The following is an 8,911-nucleotide window of genomic DNA, read 5'->3' as shown; positions in this document are numbered from 1 at the left end:
TCCTCCGCCGAGTTAAGACCCCAAACTTGATTTGTCACATATTTCAGCTTTCCGTCTGCCTGCAGCCGCAGGGGGAGCTTTGATAGCGCAGTGTTGGAACTCGTTCCAACTCACACACACGTGGAAGCGTTTGTCTTTTCGGGGACTCTCGTGTGATGTTCATGTTGGAGGTTCGCTTCTTGATTGCATGTGTTACCTGTTGGACTTGCTTCAAAACTGACTGTTTTCCAAGAATTTCTGTGTTTATCTTATAGAATAGATGCTTTTAAACTGGACTCATTTGTAGACTGATAAGCAAATAGCCTTTGCACTTGCTGGAACTAGATCATGTCCTATTTATTACAGATCAAGACCAATAAAAGAGTCTGTGTGGCAGAAACAGAGCTTTGAAGCTCCGTCTGTCTGTCTGTAGGAAAAACCCATAGTGTAAATATTTCATCAAGAAACACCAAGAGGCACAGAGATTATTTTACTGGTGGTCCTTCACGCATATGAAGCAACAGTGTCAACAAGCTAAACTCAGATTTCATCAAGTGCTGTAATGCAGAGTGTGGGATTTGTTTATCAAGGTCACATTACTGTTTGCTGATTGTAAAAGAAATGATCAGGTGAAGGTTTGGCAGACAAACACAGGCTGGAGCCTGGGTGTAAATGCTTTAATCTATGAGATTTAATATGAACACAAGCCAAAGCGTGTAATGAGCTAGATAAGATGCTGTTTCACCAGGTCAGGAACTCCAGTCAGGAAGAGCACGAGGCAAAGGTCACGGAGATAAACGCAAGCAGGCTCCATCAGGTTAATTAGAAAACACTCTGGAAGAGAACCGCTCTCATGAGAAACTAAACTCTGTTTAACGTCCACTTTCTGTAATGTAAAATCTAACAATGTGACTCGTAGCTGACTTTCATCCCCCGTTCGTGTAAAGCGAGAGGGTTCCTGCAGGCTGAACAGGACGGGGTCAGTGTCGGACAAGCTCGGCTGAATGAAACGCAACGGCGTGATTACTCCGCCGCACAATCGACTCGACGGCAGTCAGGAAAAGCTCCAGTGACTGATGGGGTCACAGTGCACAGGTGTGGACCGGCACCACCGCAGGACGGCCTCACCCTCGTGAGCCGAGACGCCTTCCCGTGACACCAAGGCTCCGTGTGCTATTTGCAGCCTGATATCTGCACGTTTGAATATTCAAACTGCCTCATTTGTTGTCATAAAAACTCAGTTTTGTTGATATTATGCAAATGTCACTGGTACGTGTTTTTTAATCTGTTTTGCATTCTGATGCATGTAAATTAGATTACTATTTGAATGATAAATTCATTTAGTCACACAATTGTCCATACATCAGAGGCCAAATCAAGCTGCAGGCACAGTTAACTTGGTTTATGTGTGGTTGAATACATCCATGAAATTCTAAATTTAGCACGGACACAGACGCAAATCAATGAAATGAGACACACCTGAACAGGGAACGGAACCGCAGAACAGCAACAGCAACTCACAGCGCTGCCAACGGGCCGGAGGGGGAAACTGTAACAAGTTTATGGCGAAAGACTCTGCGGCTGAAACCGAAACTGGGAACAGCCAAAAATGTCCACACATAAACACTGGAAAAATGTTAAATCAAAGGCTGCGCCGTAAACTGTAATGGTTATTGTGCATATTAGTTATTTTAATGGCTTCATTTTCTTTTCCGAATAAGAGGGTTTGCCTGATTATGAACTGGATTCACTGTCAGGCTTCTTTTTGGCTGTGCCATAATGTTTCCCTCTCAAAACATGGTTTTCTTGGAAATAAACACAATTAATTTAATGTTACTCGCCCTAAAACATCTTGAATTTAAACAGGCATGGGGAAAACCCACCATCTATAAAATCTGAGGCTTAAAAGGACTTTAGCTCAGATGCTGCTTTTGTATTGTAAAACAATTGGGCACACACACACACACACACACACACACACACACACACACACACACACACACACACACACACACACACACACACACACACACACACAGTAGACATAACATGTAGTAAATTACCACTTGTGATGCATTCAAATAAGCAGTGGTTAAATATAGTGCTATGCTCCATATATCACAGTGGGACTGTGTGTGTGTGTCTCGTTTCATTCCTTCCTCTCTGGACCCGTGGGGTTTGGATCGTGATCTGGCTCGAGGGAGATGTGAAGTTGATTTGCGGTTCTCTCACTTTTCAGGGAAAATAAAAGACAGGCTTGTGTGTTGTTGTGCCCCCCCCTCCATCTATTTCGGATTTAACCGCTCTCCCCGCCTCCAGAACCCAATCTGTCAGCCATCGTGAATAAGTGTGAGAGACTTGAGACTGGGCCTCGGGTGCTCGGGTGTCAGTACGAAGAGTCGGGTCACTTGAGGCGGGTGTCGGTTTGAAAACATGTGCATGTGCCTGGCTCCTTCTGAAAGCCTCTCCAGCGCTGGGGTGGGGGAGGACAAAGAGCTATTATGCCAGTCAGGATGTGTTGATTGTTCAGCCAGCTCTGCCCGGTCCGAATTATAGGGCTGGAATTTTTTAAATGCTGGAAAACACTAGAGTGGAATCAAGGAAGAGATAAAACACTTGACCAAGACAGCAGTGTTCTTTTCCACTGTGTGTGTTTGTATTTGTTGGTTTTCGATTTCCTCGGCCGAGCATCCGTGGCCATAACGAGCTATGAGCCGTTTACAGGAATATCACTGCCGCCCTCAAACCTTAACCATGTTATGATTTATGCAGAGCTGTGGTCTCACCAGGGATTTAGGCAATTACCAAAGTCTAGCTCCACATAAATCTATGTCTTGCTGTGATGCTATGGAGGCTTTTCAGTCGTGTAAACTGGGACACTGTGCCTCTGACGGCGAGATTTGGACATTTAAATAAAACGTTTTCCCATCATCAGATCATTTCTACCTTGGGGATATTCGTTTTTTAACCCAAACTAAGGTTTAATTCCACAAACTTCTGTGTAAACAAGGAAAAAATAAGCATGGACTGATTTTTCAAAAGCAGATTTATTATTAGGTAAAATCTTGGATGTGTTAGAAGGTCAGTGCTATAAATGACGTAAGCAGGAGGAACTGAAACACACTTACAAACCTATGGAGCACATGGAGTAACACAAGAAACAGCCGGCTGATCATTAAGGTGCAGTCCCACTGATGGCTTGCAGATGCTGGCTGGAGAAAACCTGTTTTCCTTCTCCAGTTCACCTGAATATCTAAGACCTTCTATGAGGAAATAGTAGGTCTAAGGAGAAATGTTCAAAAACCCTGAGGAACCCGGGGGAAGAGCTTGAGCTGAGGCCTGCGCTGCCGTCACTCATGTCACTTCTTATCTGAGTTAAAACTCACTTCACTGCACTCGCGTTGTATCTTTGTGTTGGCAGACGATCACAGAGGCGTGTCTCAATACATCAGCATATGGAAGCGAAGCTATATGCGTGACTACATCCACAGGGGTGTGTGTGTGCGTGCGTGCGTGTGTGTGTGTGTGTGTGTGTGTGTGCGTGTGTGTGTGTGTGTGTGTGTGTGTGTGTCTGTCGGTGATGTGAGGTCAAAGTAAAGACACAGCAGGAGAAACACAGTTGGGCTGTGGAGTCTTCAGTGGCAGCACGTGGCAGTTTGCTGCATCGCTCAACCACATAAACGCCTGTGCTCAATACTGGCACATGATTTTGTAACATAAAGGTTAGGTTTCTTTAAAACTTTCCAGACGTTTAATCCAGGGCCTGACACAACACACCCTCTACAGTGATGCTTTTATTGCCACTTAAATCCTTACTTAAGTCATTACTTAACCAGCTGGGGAGAAAACAGTTGGTGAGACTGGGCAGTTTTGCTCAGGAACATGCTCGGACCGGCGTTGGAGAATAAAAATATGTACCTCCAAGATGCCGAGTCATTACGAAGCTTATTTAGACTTTAATTCCCCTCCCTACGCCCACGTGTTAGCAGGCAGCGCTCAGCAGCCTCGCAGGTGCAGAGAGACGCTCGCCGGCGTTTGGCGTTTGTTGAAAGAGCCCAACGAGCAGCTGCTGAGCCGGTGGCCTCCGAGTCCAGCGACCGTGGGAGCGAGCCGCACAGGTACCTGAACGCACCGTCCCCTGAACGTACCGTCCCCGCCCTCCGTGCTCCCACAGGCACGCACACGTTGCCGGAGCGCAGGCCCCACGCCCTGCATTCCCACACTGGAGCGTGTGTGTGTGTGTGTGTGTGTGTGTGTGTGTGTGTGTGTGTGTGTGTGTGTGTGTGTGTGTGTGTGTGTGTGTGTGTGTGTGTGTGGGCGCGACAGCTGCCAGCAGGCTGTCTAAACACCACGAGGCAGCAGCGTCCTCGGACCAAGTCAACGTGTGTGCGTTTACCATCTGGAAGATCATTTTAGGTGCATTGATGGTGGAAAAACACTTTTCCCTCAAAGTGTTTTTTATGGCAGAGAGCAGGTGCAAAGTTCCATGCAACTGGTTCTTGAATAAACAAGGAAATAAGGTACTAACATCTCTTATGTTGGTGGTTTACAGATCGGACCACACCTTCAAATACTGTACACACACACACACACACACACACACACACACACACACACACACACACACACACACACACACACACACACACACACACACACACACACCTTGTCCACCTGATCCAAACAATTACATTTGTTGAGAGTTTTCCCAGTTAGTGTTTTTTATACTCTCTACTGATATTTCTAGTAGCATTTTCAATTATGTTGTCATTTTTTCCAGTCGTGTCAGTAATAAAACTGAAAATGTTGTGAGTATTGGATATTTCCCACAAAAATCCGGCACATGCCAAACAAAAACAGCCCACAAACCACTTCCACCGTAACTGGAGCACTCTCCTGACTGGAACAATGGACATGAGTGTTTTTCATCCAGTACATTATATATGACTGCAAAGTGCATTAAATGAAACTATCTGATATATTTCCATTATTGTTTCTAATCTTGTGAGAATGCTAATTTGGTTTGAAGAATGGTCCCACAGGGGGAAATGAAATGCCTGTTAATAATGTTTCCCCTGGCTGGGAGACGCGTTCATCGCAGCTTAGCACAGCTGCAGCTGGCTGTTGGGTGGATTAGTGTGGTGAAATGAAGCCAGATTAGTACATTAGCAGCCCTGAACGGCCAACAGTGAGCTAACGGATGCTGAAACGCTCAACAGAGCCGGATGATGCGGAGGTCGGTGCTCATTTTTGGACTTTTTTTGCCAAATTCATGCATTATTATGAAGGTACGTGAAGGTGATGTGTCCTGTTTCACACCCGGCCTTTCTACGCACGCACGCAGCTGCCTCCGCACTGTCTCTGGCACAACAGGCCCTCGTTCCCCCGGAGGCCGGGCCCCGCGTGCCTGACGCGCCTGCGTCGGCCGAGCGCCGGGAGGAGGTGGTCCACAGGTGCCGCCGAGGCCCCGTCACCGCCTGCCGCGGGCGGGAGCTGCTCATAACGCGCCTCTGTGTGCAGGAGCGAGCAGCGATGACAACTGTGAGAAAAGCCAGATACGTCAATAACAATAAAAAGGGGACGCGGAGCCGGAGAAAGTGTGGTCTCCTGCGGCTTCACGCGTCATTTTGCGTGAGCTCGGCAAAAGCAACACAAATAAGTCCCGTCATTTGTCAGAATCTTGGCACGGGCCTCTGTTTGCATCCAAATGAAGCCGTGTTTGGGCGTCTGACCAAGTACGCCGGAGCGTGAAAGCTGAGTTCTGTGCTGTCAATCACCTGCTAATTGCTGCTGCTTTGGAGGAAGGAAGGACGGGAACCGTGTGTATTTGTCTTAGCGTTGATCTTTAAACTTACCTACCGCCACGCCACGATTTGAAGCCGCCTTTTAATCAGGCTGACGGCAGGTTACGTAGTATTTGGTCAGCTGGACCCACAATTTCCCCAAATTTTCGATTCAGTCACCGGGCTGCAGGTTCTTCAGCATCCAGCTGTGTTATGTTTGCACTGTCTGTGCAGTGGGGGTCCGCTGTTTGAGCTAACTATGGACCTCTGGTTGCAGGTTTCCAACTAGCAACCTAAACTAAACACAGTGATACTATAATCAATAAATGTGTGTGTGTCCTTTCCAGGTGTCAGTCTGTAGCTGGAACAACATCTGTATGGAGGAAGGAGCGGAACACACAGAGCACAGGACGCGATGGAAACGTTACGGTATGAACAGAGGTTTATTTTCACACACTCCGTGTGCATCGTTTCCTCCCACCCTCCGTCCCATCTGATACCACTGCTCCCGCGGGTCCTCTGGAGCTGAATCAACAGGTGGTTGGGCGCGGAGGCTCTCCGCAGCACGCGGGCGCCCGGTCGGGGCCTGGAGGACCCGCCGCCTCCTCGGCCCCTCCAGGAATCCACCTCGACTTAATTCTAAGTGCTGTATCCCTTTGTGCCTGCCTTTGTGCCTCCTTAAACGCCCACAAAGGCCTTTAGATTGCCAGTCACTCGATCTGGAAGGAGGGGAGGAAGGAGTTTCCGTGAGGAGCAGGTCATTCTACTTGGGTGAGCAAATGGGAACATCTGCCACTCCATCCTGACCCGCGGCTCCAGCAGAAAAAAAAAACACACACACACACACACGGGAGGCGTCGACTGAGAATATGAGTGCGTTCCAGCTCAGGGCATCGGTATGCTGAGATAATGTTGTGATAAGGAGCTGAATGAGCGCCACAGTGCGTCTACTGCAGCTTTTCCCCTGCAGGGGAGTTCAGTGCAAATAGACAGTTACTTCTAGTGAGGGAGGAGAGGGAGGCCGAATCTGAGCAGGCTTTAGCGTGTTTATTTTATAGCTTGGCAATGATTTAGCGTTTGGTCACAGGTAGATGTGACACTTTTAACGTGGAAAAGTACCTCAGCATTCCATCAAGGGGCAGCTTGCATTACAAAATCCGGCAAAACTGGTAATTATTATATGTTACAGTACAGTTGTGTGTTCTTTGATGAGTCATAAATAAAAGTTTCTTCACCACTGAATTTGTAAAGACTTTGAAAAATATGTTTTATTGACAAAATTCCTGCTTATAATAGACTCTATAATAAACATATTGAACTAAACATATTCTTGTTTGAGCTCTGCTGGATCCTTGTTGCGGTTCTAATTCCCTTCAACGTGATTTTGGGGGAAAGTTGAGGGCTAAAGTGTCTGACAAAACATGTCCAGTCCACACACACCGCGAACAAAGCGTAGAGAGTGTCCTGACGGAGAGCGCTGAACGCTAGGTTAACCTCAGGCCCAGCTCTCGCCGAGTGTTTCCCTTCAACACCGGCCTCTTTGCCCGTTTCAAACACGGACGACCGCACCGAAGCCCGCCGCACGCGGCTGGTTTACGTTACAACTCGACACACAGGTCGCACATGCCCTGCAGCTCCTCCGGCCTCTCACCTCAGCGCACACACGGCGCGGTTGCTCCCATGCATACGACGCGCAGATGTCCCCCGTGTGCGTCGGTGGATGCTGGAGCGACTGAAGGAAACCATCACCACGGCGCCGCGCTGTGAGCTTTCGCATGACAATCGTCCAAGTCGCAGAAGCCATTATCTTTGCAGACTGTGAGCCGTTCGTGCCGAGTGGAGCTTGAAGCTAATTTGCACTTCCTCCGGCTCCATGTGCCTTGAACCTGCTCCGTAACTCCCTCTCATTATCGCCGTTATCGCCGGGCAGTAAATCCCACGCGGCACATGCTTCTACTTTCTCATGCTGCATCCTGAGCATAGCCGGATCAACAGGATCAGGTGTTGTTATAGTGGGAGGATTACATTGGGGAGGCTAGGCAGCTAATCAGACTAACAGATGAGCCAGTATCCTGTTCTCGCTCACGCGGGCCGGGGCCACACTTGTTGCGATACGTGTTTGCGCGTGAGTGTGCGCGGGAACAATGGACCTGCTGTTCGCCCCATTCGACGCTGCTGCCGTACACCTGTGCTTGGGATCGCCCCCCTCCCCTCCCCAATCTATGCACCCCCCCCAGCCACACACCCCATCCACTTTAGTTCTCGGTTTACATCCTGCGGTAGCTTTTAGTGCCGCACTACAAAGAACAATGCATATTCAACAGGCTTACCGGCTCGGAAAAATGCGCGTGTGGCCCTTCAGGCGCACGTTATAGTTGCATATCGAAGGTTCCTTTACTCCGTTAACCCATTACCTGGGCCCACGAATGAGTAGCTATCCCCTTTCTGTCCCGCTCGCAGCCGCGGATGAGGAGTGGGGGTGAAGGGGGCGCGAGGGCGGCTGTTGAGGCGAGAGGGGGCGTGTGAGTGGTCGGATTTTATGGGTTCAAAAGCGCGCTGAGAGCTGCGGCGTGGTTCCGCGGTCTGAAGGGGCCTTTGTGAAACTGGAGCCCCCAGAAGGCACAGGGCAGGGTGAGGAGGAGGAGGGGGAGGGCGAGGATGCAGAGGGCCACGTCTTTTCCCGCAGTGTCAGCGTCACAGGTGTGTGAACGACAATGCGTGTGTGCGCTGGAGAGAGAGAGCGAGAGAGAGAGAGAGAGAGAGAGAGAGAGAGAGAGAGAGAGAGAGAGAGGGAGAGAGAGAGACCCGTGGCTGATCAATGACACACTGTATTGTAATTATCTATTGTGGGAAGAGGCTGGTTGCTTCAAGGTAAACACAACTGGGAACCAGCTCTCAGGAACCAGCAACAAACCCTCACCCATAGAGACACGCTCAGTGGTTTACAGGACGGGGGGGGCATCAAGCAGCAGGCTACAATGCACAGCGCCTCCTTATCTTTTCCAATGTTCAAGTTTAATATTTCACCATAGTAACGCTGGGCAACAAACAATGAAAGGAAGGCAGATAAAGCTGAACAGCAAATTCCTCTCTGCACCAGTTGCTAGGTAGAGGACTTTTCTTAATTCCCCATATTCATAGCAGACACC

This window comes from Betta splendens, chromosome 7, assembly GCF_900634795.4.
Source record: "Betta splendens chromosome 7, fBetSpl5.4, whole genome shotgun sequence".
NCBI classification, from domain to species: domain Eukaryota; kingdom Metazoa; phylum Chordata; class Actinopteri; order Anabantiformes; family Osphronemidae; genus Betta; species Betta splendens.
This window is presented reverse-complemented; position numbering follows the sequence as displayed.